Genomic DNA, 13752 nt, shown 5'->3' with positions numbered 1-13752 from the left:
CCTCGATTTTATTTCCTTTATGAACCTTTAGTTCAAAACATCATTTCTTTATTTTAAACCTTTAGTTTAAAATATCATTTCTTTCTTTTCTTTTTCAAGTTAAAACTCTTTCTTTTAACTTATTTACTTTTCTTTTCTTTTACAAGATAAACCTCTAGTTTAACTTGTTTTCCTCTACGTTTCTTCTTCATTAAGAACCGTATCCTTTTATTACTTAAAAATAATAACTTAAATAATATTATTAACTATAACTATTTTCTACTTTATCTTTTCCTTTTTCTTTTATAATGTTTGAACCTATAATTCAAATCATATATACTTTATTCTCATATTCGGACCTTTAGTCCATCATGTTTTCTTTACGTTTCCAAAACGTATACATATATATATATATATACATATATATATATATATATATACATATATATATATATTCTTTTACTTATATTTCTATCTTTATTTATTAATAAAGATTATTTTACTTTTCTTTTATTTCTTTTCTTTTATTATTATTATTATCTAAAATCTTTTTAAATAATAATTTCGCTTTATATATAACCAATAGTTATATTTATATATTTCTCTTTATATAATATCTTTGCTTTTCTTTTCTTTATTTTCGAGGTATTGACTATATCCTTGACTATGGTCTAAGCCTTTATTATTTTATTAATATTTTATTCGGGCATTATGCCTACCTTGTTTGGCTTTATTATTTTCTAAACTCATGGGCCGCACGTCGACGCTTGTACGTATATCGAGAATCTAGATCAACACCTCCTTGGCACGCAAACCGAGGCACTCGGTCTTCAAGTTTCGTCGGCACGCACTTCGAGGCGGGTCATCGGTTCATCTCGGGTCAGCACGTACTTCGAGGCAGGTCGTCGTTTCAATCGCACGGATTATGAGGTAAAATGTTGGAGGTTTATGGTCACGGAAAACAAGGTGGTCGGTACACGTTTTATCGAGGTGATTTTTAGAGAGATGTTAGAGAGAGAAAGAGTGTGTGAAAAATAAGTGTGAGAAATGAATGCCATAGTTTGCTATTTATAGAGTTTTTTGGTAGACCCGTCGCGATACGCGATGGGACTAGACATATCCGTCGCGTATCACGACGTAGCTATGGTGAGTCGCAGGTAGGTTTGCCACGTGGCAGACGCGGTGCCACGTGGCGAGCTTTATGCCATATTGTGACACGTTTCACATTGTCATGGCTCGATGCCACGTTGTGACACGTGGCATGACACGTGTCACATTGTCATGGCTTTATGCCACGTGGTGAAACGTGGCAGGACACGTGTCACCGTCTCAGACCTCGTCATCCCGATACGCGATGACGTTTGGTCTAAGGCCGTCAAGTATCGCGATAAGGCCCGGAGACAGATTTTTCATTTTTAAATTTTTAAGTTCAAAACTTTGACATTTTTGGTCCTTTATCTTTTTAAACTTGGTATTTTTTGACCCGTTATTTTCGTGATGTTACATCTTCCCCACCTTGAAATAAATCTCGTCCTCGAGATTGCTTCTTTCTAGAACGAGTGGGGGTATTTCTTTTTCACTTCGGATTCGAGTTTCCAAGTATACTCGGGGCCTCTTCGTGAGTCCCACTTTACTTTCAAAATCTTCAATGTTCGTTTTTTTCTTTCTTTGTTTTCGAATCTTTGATTTCAAATTGGTTTTTTAAATATTAAATTTTTATTTATTTCTATATCTTTTAAAATGTATCGATAAAGATTTATTGGCTAGACATTTATACAGATTAGAGACGTGGAATACATGGTGTATCCTTTTCGTTTCTTTGGGTAGTCACAAACGGTATGCACAGTACCGATTTGCTCGAGTTATTTCAAATGGTCCTATAAAAGTGAGCTAAGTTTTCTTTTCTTACCAAAGCGAATGACGTTGTTCTAAGGTGAAAATTAATATTAACACCCTATCGCATATATTATATTCTAATGGCTTATGATGGACATATAACTCGTTCGGTGATCTCACGCCATCTTAAGTCGTTCATAGATTTGTTATACTTTATTCGTCGTTTCTTGGACTACTTTGGGTCCAATCATTTGGTTATCTTTCATTTAGACCAATACACGGCGTTTGTTTTTTTTTTTTATGTTCATATAACGTATCATAAGGAGTGACTCGAATGTTTATATGGTAATTATTATTCGAGAATTCTATTAAGAAAATTAATTATCCAACTTCCACTTAAATCTTTTATACTTACGCGGTGTATAACCTCGTACGTTTGGATTATTCTTTTCACTTTTGCCCATATATGATAGATTATGCTAAAGTTCAATCGAGTTCTTAACGTTAATTGGAAAGTATCCCTTAAATGGGAGATAACTGTCTTGATTGGAGATTATGAATACTGGCACATCGTGTAGAGACACGATGTTTGTTTACATAATTTCATGCTAATCTATCCATCGAGTACGAATGTTCACTGGGAGAAGATGGGTAAACTTTGTTAGTCTATTAACAATAACATTTCTTGTCATGGATTCTTGGAAAGTTTCGTAATACAGTTCATAGTTATCTTTACTCATTTCTTCATGGGGAGTTTGGGTTGTTTTAAAGTAATCCAAAGGTTTCTTGTGCTCAATTTTGACTTGTAAATGAATTTGAGCTTTCATTATATACGAAGTGATATCTTGTTCATGTTCTTCTATTAATACTTCGATCTACGGCTTGTGGTATGTTTTATAACTTTATGAGTGCATCTTGTACTTATGAGCTTTGTTCATTATCGTTTCGTATAGCTTTTCCATTATTGGTATCAAATTTTGTTTTTTGAGTATAAGGATTTCGTCATCTCTCTTAACTTACAATTTGATTGTGCCATAATCTTTCGCTTTGGAAATTTGATTTTTACTCTTTGAGGTTTCTTGGTTTCGCTTTGTTTAAGTTCATTTAGAGTTTTGAATCTCTAAAACTCAAATGCTCTAATTTTACAAATCTTCAGGCTCAATGGTTTTAGCATCTATTTGAATTTACTATCTTATATAGATGTTCTAATGCTATATCATCTTGTTTTACATTTATGCAATCTTCTTTGTAAATACATTTCCGTAATTTGATAAGGAATAGATAAACTCCTTCTATAGTTATCTTGTTTGACTTTTTACTAATACTTCTGAGTGTTGTAGTATATATCTTTTGTTAATTCTATGCCTTTGGATGATATAGTAAGTTTATAATTTAGAATGTCGCTAGTAATTGTAAATCGCTAAACACAGTAGCCAATTGTGTTTAATTATTTACCTTACTTTCAATATTCTAAATATTTACTAATATTAACTAGATATCAGTCTATTTGAATTTATTTTGCAAAAATCTCCATAATATCTTATCCTTCATGCTTTTGATAGTTTCTTTCCATCCATCATCCTTTCGATTCTTTCTTAGTTTCTATCTTCTTTAAGTATTAATATTGTCATGTTTCATTTAATCAATTCTTTTCTTTATATTCACTTTTCTATTTATGATTTCAAAAATTTATAAACTTGAATAAATAATAGTATTCATGTGTACAGACATGATCTTCATGCTAATATTTTCTTTATATATTTAGGGACTTAAATATCCATTCATTATTATAAAATCTCTCGTTTATAACGAATTTATAATCGGGCTACATGAGTTTAATTAAACTAATAGCTACTACAAGAGTTAATATTCCTTTAACCTATTCTTGTTTTTGTTTGATTGTCTTTGACATTTCTTCATATATTCATCGTAAGTGTTTTCGACGTTCATCTATTCATTTTTGCTCTTACTTGTTTTATTTTCCGAACATTCATTCTTGAAATGTCCCTTTTTTCTTACAAAAGGTACACATGGCCATGTTGATTAGCTTCTTACATTTTTCCTAGATGCCTTTTTCCACAGTTTTCACATATGGGTCTTGTGAATTTAGGCAATCATTTTTCTTTCTTGCTTTTCATTATTTCTTTTTTTTTATTGATCTCTTTTTCGTTTGGTTTTTATAAACACACTTGGCTACCATCATTATTTTGGAGGTTGTTTGGGGTACGTAAATTTTACTATCCTTTTTGTCCCTTTTTATAGCCCAGATATGTATTTCATCATTTTGTCATACTCTAAATCATCTAATCGCAGAGTTACTTGACAATATTCTTTGCATTGTATTCCTTGAGATTGTTATTAACGACCTTCTGATCCCATGGCAGGATTTGATCTTGTTTGATTTTATTAATTGGGTAAAATTTCTGTAAAATAAGATCTTTAAATTCTATCTAACTTAAATTGTACATCACTTTATTTCCTTTAACTTGAATTAATAAACTCCACCACTTAAGAGCTTTATCTTTGAATATTTTCGAAGAACACCAAATGGTTTATTCACTTGTAGTATAATTCAAGATTGATTCTTGCTTCTTAAGCCAATTCAAGGTGGATATGATATTTTCATTTCCACGGAATTTCTTAGGCTCAAAGGTTTTGTAATCCTTAAAATCATTTTCCGGTTGAAGTTTAGGTTTCTTGTTATTTAATTCGTCCTCATGAATAATTTGGTTACAACTTTCTTTTGAAGAATTAGGCTCGCTTTGAGTTCTTTTTTCTTGATTCAAATTTTCTAGGGTTATTGAGCATCTTCATTATTGGAGCCACAGTTTCATTAATTATCTCCCGAATTTTGTTTCTGAATTGGTTATTCATGTTTCTCTCACTTCTAACTTCTTCGGAGGAGTTTCTTTCTTTTGACGCACTACAAAAATTCATTGATAGGTTTAATACTTAAGGGAATCAAAGCCTGTCTTGTATTGTGCAAGATTTTCTATTACGAATTGGTCTTTAGAAAATCCTATTGCTACCAATTGGATGGATCAATTGTTTTTATACTTCCTTTTTACTTATTCAACATGAATGTGAGTCTTTATTTATTTATTTATATTCCTCTTACTTCTTTGGAAAAGTTTCTTTTTATATTTTCTTCTTTCTACAATAATTTATAGATATATTTAATTATCAAAATATATCTTGTACTACGCAAGATTTTCTACTATGAAATGGTTTATTGCTACCTATTGAATGAATGTATCGTCTTATTTCATATTTATAATCCATGATGTGCTAAAAGTAGTTATAATATTATTAACTAAAATTACGCTAATCTAGACATTAAGTAATAATTCTAGACTCTTAACTTAACTAAAACTACTAACCGGCAAGTGAACCGGTCGACTCTAGTACAGCTACGTAAGTCCGGATATCGAACCCACGAGACTCATTTAATTACGTAAACTAGCTAACTTAGACTTTACTATTGACACGACTATTTATTTATTATTATTGGGGGAATTTACTAAAAAGTAATATTAAACTAATATTAAAACTAATTAATAAAACTTATAACAACTTAAATCTAGATTGAATTCAAATAATGACGAACAACCACCTAGGCTAGAATTCCTAATGTATCAATTATCAAATGGTTGGAAAATGCTAAGTTATGGAACCGGGATCTTAAACTATTCACTTAATGGGAAACCGAACAGGACCCTTGATCATTCTCAAGAAGACACCTATGGAATCCTAATAAGCAATTAAAAATACTGGTATAATTAGACTCCCTTACGGTCGCTAATTTATTTTATGACAAGTACCTCTATAAGAAATCCTATCTTACAGCGCGGAAATCAAAGGTAGTTTAAAGAATTCATTCGACTAGATAAACAAAGCTGATAAATCAAACCTAGACGGACTCCTTACGAAGAACTAAATCTAGCAATTTAAACAACCAAGACGTATCATATAATCTATCACATTACAGCTATTTAGATTAGCAGCACACTTAAGTCTACTTGATTGATTAATATTGTTCCTATGGTATTATTGCAAATCAACCATAAAATAGTCAAAAACACACAGTAGATGACCTAACAGAATCCTATTATATGACAGACAATCATTAAGGAAACTGTGAAACAATAAAACTCATTAAACAAACCTAAGCACACATATGCATCGAACGAATAAAAATAAACCTGTTACTTAGTCATAAATCCATAAACGAAAACAAAATCCAAACCAAAATTAAATCAACAAAAGTTTATCATATGCCTAGGCGGTTTAAGGGTTTAGCCAACAACCATACTCTAGAACAAAAGAAAATAAATTGGTTCAAATAATGAATCCATAAAGATAATAATAAATTCAAACCAATAATAATGATGAGTAGGTGTTGAACCCGGACGCTCTTTACTCGAACCCAGATGTTCTTCTCTCCTTGTGATCTTCGACAAAAGGGTCTGCCAATCAGCCGACCCCAGCTCCAAGATTCAAAAAAGAATAATACAATGCCACCTTCCTATGATTTCCGACATTCATATATATTAATTCCTCTCCAAGTTGCCGCCTCTTCTATTATAGTGTAGTTGGGCTTTTATTTTGCAAAAGAAAGCATAATAGTTTATTTGTCGTTGGCCCATCAAACTTGTTTAATCGGCCCACTTTAAGACAAATGTGTAGGCATCAAACGAATCGGTAACTCACATGGCTTAGAGATTTCTCCAAATAAAATAAATTAATCTGATTTAGCAATTTAATTTGGTGAATTTGCATAGTTGACTTTTCTTCACACCATCATCATTCCACTCTTTTTATTTCTTTAACTTTGCTACTGCTAGAAACAAACCAATATATATGCATATTAATATTTTAAGATTTAAATTTTAAATTCAAACGAAACAATTTGTTTGCCTGCCAACAAAATTGTTAATACCAAGTATATGATATTTTAAAACCAAATGTCCCATTATTATATTACAATATAAAATCTATTTGATCATTCATTTGGTTAAAAGTTTAAAATTAATATTCTTTATTAGCTCGTTGTTTCTTCAAACCTTAAAAACCCAAATAGGAACCAACTAAGAATAATTCAATAAAAAACAACTTAAACCCGAATAAAAGTGTAAGAAATATTTGCATAATATATGTCTAATTTAGTTTATATCAAATATCCCCACACTTACTCTTTTTTCGTCCCTGAAAAAGTACTTTGCAATGGAATCAGAATCGGAAAATATAGTCTTAAAAACATATAGATTAATTTAAAATTTCAGAAGAACGCAAAACCGCGATCACTGATATTGTTGTCCACTTAAACCCATGCCTTAATCTTTACCGGGACAAATAAGATCCGACAATAATAATACTTAGTGGTTTACACAATTAAGACCCGTTTATTTTCAGCTTTTACCGGACCAGACCACCCCAACTTGACTTAAACATCAAAATTAGCATATTTAAAACTTTTGTTGCTCTATTTTTTTAAGAATAGTTAAGACGATCAAGGGTATTGTTTATCCACCTAAGCTTAAGCATCAAAGTCTACCAAGCCACCATTAGATATTATTAAGGTTCAATTAATTTATGCTAGTGTTCCCCACAACATGACATACCCCCGTTATCAAGAAATACACCGAACCATCACTATAGGTTAGTATGCAAATTTTCATCTGTAGGGCTTACATGTGGCGTGTCCCTTGTGGTCCGTTTCTTAATGGTAATGAGATGCGAGCAAGGGGACCCCACATGACTAACAGCGTGGATGATCAAGTCTGTAATGCATTTGTACTTTTGTACTCTTTGTGATCATGTTTAAAGACTTATGTGGCAGAAAACTACAGGTTTGCTCTTTTTTTAGCTTTATTTTAAATATTCACAACCGCATTTGGAATTGTGAATACCCAGATGAATAGACTGCATACAGACCCATGGTCTCCAGACCCGGGGCATCCATCAACACAAGATTTAAGGTTATAAAACCATACGCCAACGATGTGTAAAACACTAAAACTAGCAGTTTAAGATTTATATCACAAGCTACACGGCATACTCTAACGTTAAACCTACCCGAGCATCATATGATAACGTATTCAAATTTTTTCAACTTTTCAAACTTTATAATATTTTCCACTTTTCATACCAAGAATTGAGGCTTGAGTATGGCCCGACCTTTCATTACTTATCTTACACGGACAAAACGCTTTACCCACAAGAGATTTCCGACCCATTTTATCAAATTGCCCTTTCATTTTCAAGGCTGAGCCTACCGACACATCCCAAGTTAAGTGCGCTTTATTTTATTTATCTCATATTATTAGTAGTTTGAAAACCAATTTCCGATTTTTCTATCATCTTCCATTCTATTGCAAAAATTTTCATTAAACTCTTGGGACATTTAAAAAAAAATTAAGCTATTTTTTTCAATTATTTTTTTTATTAATTTTTTTTTATTTTTGCCGAAAATATCAATTTCCCATCCCCACACTTAAATTTCACATTGTCCTCAATGTGACAAAAAAGAAATTACAAAAACAGTTATGCAAAAATAATAATAATGAATTGGAACAGACTCCCCTAGTAAATAGATGATATGCCTCGTGAGTCGTATTCCACACCCTCCAATTCCAACGCGATCAGCAAGCTATCTTCATATAACGTCATCTTTCACGAACAAAAGCAGAAATCCTGAAACAAGTGGCATCCCCACACTTGTTTAAAACCATATCCCATCAACTATCTCATAAGCAACCTTGGAATAACCTGCAAGTAAGAGAAGAAGCACCCGACAGAGTAAAGAAGTAAAACCAAAATAAAAATAAAATAGAATAAAAAGATAGTACTGGGTTGCCTCCCGGGAAGCGCTAAGTTTACTAAGAGTCTTCAGCCAGACTTACTCCTGAAACCTCAATCAGGAGGCTTCTCCTTGATCCTCTTCCCATCGGTGCTCCTCAACACTCTCCTCTTAAAATCAGTTGGGAAGAAATTAATTTCCAACCACATGTAGGCCCAAAAATATGCATTCGGCTAGATCCACCCATTATTGAAATTCTGAGAATATGACCAATTCGGCACACTTTGATTCTCAAGCCTAGATATATTCCTTCTTGGGGCTCTTGATTTACATGGCGATCCACGAACATGTATTTCTAAAATCCTATCCGCTTTACCGTGCAGACGTGGATGTTATTTCACAACTAGATGCAATTCTTTACTCTTCGATTCTTCAGATATCTCTTGTGATTCCTCTTTGACATTTTGTTTCTTAACTGGCTCCCCGAATAACAACACTTCAAGCTCCTCGAGATCTCTTTCGGGGTTAAAATCACTCTCATCTACATCGGCTGAACCCACCAAATCTTCACCAAATTCATCCCTAAACTCGTCTTCCCAAGAGGGAATACGATCCTCTGTCTTATCTTGCAACCCAACACCCTCAAACTTGATTGTCGGCTCATAAAATTGTATTTGATACTTTAATCCCGACCGAAAATCATCCATGATATCTGAAAGTGGTGCTTTTGGATTAATGCTATGGGTGACACGTAAAACATCGTATAATATCTCTTCTGGATGTGGTATGTGATCCATCATTGTGCCAGATGAGTCTTTACAACCGATAATATTCCCCATCCTATCATACAACACACAGAATTTAGGCTGATAGCTGTTTTTATCTAGGTGGTCCATAATTTCCTGTATTTCTGACTCCCATATGCTTAAACCTCTTTGATCTTTATGAGGATTTTCTTCAACTTTGGTCCCGTAGTAACAATCCATGAATATCACTGCAAAGATAAACTTAAACAGAAAAGGATCACGAGCACCAAATAGTAGTAAAAGAAATAAAAAAAATAAATATTAAAGAAACCTAAACTAATTAAAAGAAATTAAACTAAACTATATTAACCAAACTCCTACGACTCAAAACAAACTATAAAAAAAATAAATAAATAAATAACTACTTAGACTCCTACGACTCAAACGAAAATAAAAGAAATAGCACGTATGTAGCAAATAAGTCCAAGTAAAGCTAATAACGCAATCGCCAAGAATCCCCGGCAACGGCGCCAAAAACTTGATGTGCTAAAAGTAGTTATAATATTATTAACTAAAATTATGCTAATCTAGACATTAAGTAATAATTCTAGACTCTTAACTTAACTAAAACTACTAACCGGTAAGTGAGCCGGTCGACTCTAGTACAGCTACGTAAGTCCGGATATCGAACCCACGAGACTCATTTAATTACGTAAACTAGCTAACTTAGACTTTACTATTGACACGACTATTTATTTATTATTATTGGGGGAATTTACTAAAAAGTAATATTAAACTAATATTAAAACTAATTAATAAAACTTATAACGACTTAAATCTAGATTTAATTCAAATAATGACGAACAACCACCTAGGCTAGAATTTCTAATGTATCAATTATTAAATGGTTGGAAAATTCTAAGTTATGGAACTGGGATCTTAAACTATTCACTTAATGGGAAACCGAACAGGACCCTTGATCATTCTCAAGAAGACACCTATGGAATCCTAATAAGCTATTAGAAATACTGATTTAATTAGACTCTCTTACGGTCGCTAATTTATTTTATGACAAGTACCTCTATAAGAAATCCTACCTTACAGCGCGGAAATCAAAGGTAGTTTAAAGAATTCATTCGACTAGATAAACAAAGCTGATAAATCAAACCTAGACGGACTCCTTACGAAGAACTAAATCTAGCAATTTAAACAACCAAGACGTATCATATAATCTATCACATTACAGCTATTTAGATTAGCAGCACACTTAAGTCTACTTGATTGATTAATATTGTTCCTATGGTATTATTGCAAATCAACCATAAAATAGTCAAAAACACACAGTAGATGACCTAACAGAATCCTATTATATGACAGACAATCATTAAGGAAACTGTGAAACAATAAAACTCATTAAACAAACCTAAGCACACATATGCATCGAACGAATAAAAATAAACCTGTTACTTAGTCATAAATCCATAAACGAAAACAAAATCCAAACCAAAATTAAATCAACAAAAGTTTATCATATGCCTAGGCGGTTTAAGGGTTTAGCCAACAACCATACTCTAGAACAAAAGAAAATAAATTGGTTCAAATAATGAATCCATAAAGATAATAATAAATTCAAACCAATAATAATGATGAGTAGGTGTTGAACCCGGACGCTCTTTACTCGAACCCGGATGTTCTTCTCTCCTTGTGATCTTCGACAAAAGGGTCTGCCAATCAGCCGACCCCAGCTCCAAGATTCAAAAAAGAATAATACAATGCCACCTTCCTATGATTTCCGACATTCATATATATTAATTCCTCTCCAAGTTGCCGCCTCTTCTATTATAGTGTAGTTGGGCTTTTATTTTGCAAAAGAAAGCATAATAGTTTGTTTGTCGTTGGCCCATTAAACTTGTTTAATCGGCCCACTTTAAGACAAATGTGTAGGCATCAAACGAATCGGTAACTCACATGGCTTAGAGATTTCTCCAAATAAAATAAATTAATCTGATTTAGCAATTTAATTTTGTGAATGTAGGGGTATGGTACTAAACCCGGCTTACGACCTTAATTTATTATGTCTGGCTTATTTTATTATATGGACTAATACAATATTATTGGGCTGAGGGGGTTTTGTGGAGGTAACCCTAATTGGGCTAGGCCCATTAGGGTACCATGATGGTGGCCATGAGGCTCCCTATATAAGGAGGTCTCCACCTCCTTATTAGTGGTTGTTGCTCTCAATAAGAGCCACCACCATAACCATTTTTGTGTCTGTAAACAAGAGATCCTTGAGATTTCTTAGCAGTCACCTCCACACCCCCGAAAAGACATTGCAGATCTCAAGCAAAACCGGAGAAGAAGATTAAGACGTGGTTCGTTCATCTCGAAGACCGAGGAACATCGTCATGGATCAGGTCAGATTCATTTCATGTTTCGACAATTATCATCATATTATAGCTCATAAGCCGCAACTCGCGCATGCTTCGTTATTTTATAGCTCGCCCCGCGCCACTACTGTTATGATGCGTGCTATATCTTATTCATGCCAGTGCACCATTATTATCATAAGGATCACAACATGTCACCATCATGGAGGAAACCTCTCAAAACTCAAAGACAATAAAGACAAGGCTGAAGAAAGAGGAAAAAACCGCCTCATATCCTAAGACACCTTATGAAGTTCAGCGCTCCACCTAAACGCTTGCACGCCTAGGAGCAACACTGGACTTGGGGGGCTTGTAGGGGTATGGTACTAAACCCGGCTTACGACCTTAATTTATTATGTCTGGCTTATTTTATTATATGGACTAATACAATATTATTGGGCTGAGGGGGTTTTGTGGAGGTAACCCTAATTGGGCTAGGCCCATTAGGGTACCATGATGGTGGCCATGAGGCTCCCTATATAAGGAGGTCTTCACCTCCTTATTAGTGGTTGTTGCTCTCAATAAGAGCCACCACCATAACCATTTTTGTGTGTAAACAAGAGATCATTGAGATTTCTTAGCAGTCACCTCCACACCCCCGAAAAGCCATTGCAGATCTCAAGCAAAACCGGAGAAGAAGATCAAGACGTGGTTCGTTCATCTCGAAGACCGAGGAACATCGTCATGGATCAGGTCAGATTCATTTCATGTTTCGACAGTGAATTTGCATAGTTGACTTTTCTTCACGCCATCATCATTCCACTTCACGCCATCATCATTCCACTCTTTTTATTTCTTTAACTTCGCTACTACTAGAAACAAACCAATATATATGCATATTAATATTTTAAGATTTAAATTTTAAATTCAAACGAAACAATTTGTTTGCCTGCCAACAATATTATTAATACCAAGTATATGATATTTTAAAACCAAACGTCCCATTATTATATTACAATATAAAATCTATTTGATCATTCATTTGGTTAAAATTTTAAAATTAATATTCTTTATTAGCTCGCTGTTTCTTCAAACCTTAAAAACCCAAATAGGAACCAACTAAGAATAATATTTAATAAAAAACAACTTAAACCCGAATAAATGTGTAAGAAATATTTGCATAATATATGTCTAATTTAGTTTATATTAATCCATCTTTACTCTTCATCACGTATGAGGATTTTTTTTATCTTACTCATTGATTTATTTTACTTGATTATGTTTCAAGTATTTCTCTTTTGTTTTTGCTTGCTATTTTTCAAACATCTTCCCTTTCATTTTGCTTTCTTTAACCCTTTTATTATTCATATAGTAAATTTTGGGGTAAAGCTAAATTCGTATTTTTTCTTCTTCCATTTATGTCGAAAGTTGCCTTGTTCTTTTAGTCGAATGATAGTCGACTTATTTCCATATTATAGATTAGGTGTAACGATTTTCCTATCTTATCCGTACTTGTTTTCTTATCCCTAATTCTTTATATATATATATATATATATATATATATATATATATATATATATGGGTGGGTTAACATACAATAAGGGCTTATCGTACATTAGGTACGCGACATTCCAGAACGTTTGATTAAAAAACGTGCGGTGGCAATTTCGTAAATAACCCAACAGTAGTTCGCGATCAAAATTCGTCGATTACAAATCAACTCTGATCCAAATTCGGAACTTGTCGCTCAATCTAATCCAATTTCTAAACTCTAATCACAGCTTACAGTATGAAATCTCAAAAGTCAATACCCAAAATTGAAAAGAACGTCACTGAACATTAAAAATCTTCGAATTGATCAAAAATTGATGATTTAATCAATCGAATTGATGTGTAAGAGGCTTTAGAATCATCAATCGATTATGAAAATACAGATTAACACACTTAATTGAGCCTTGATTAGGGTTCATGTTTAAACGTTCTGCTCAAAGTTTAAACGTTCTGGCCAAAATAAACACCAAAATGA

This window comes from Bidens hawaiensis, unplaced genomic scaffold, assembly GCF_021521415.1.
Source record: "Bidens hawaiensis isolate Kalapana, Puna unplaced genomic scaffold, B.hawaiensis_p1.1 tig00001920_1, whole genome shotgun sequence".
In the NCBI taxonomy this organism is placed as follows: Eukaryota; Viridiplantae; Streptophyta; class Magnoliopsida; order Asterales; family Asteraceae; genus Bidens; species Bidens hawaiensis.
This window is presented reverse-complemented; position numbering follows the sequence as displayed.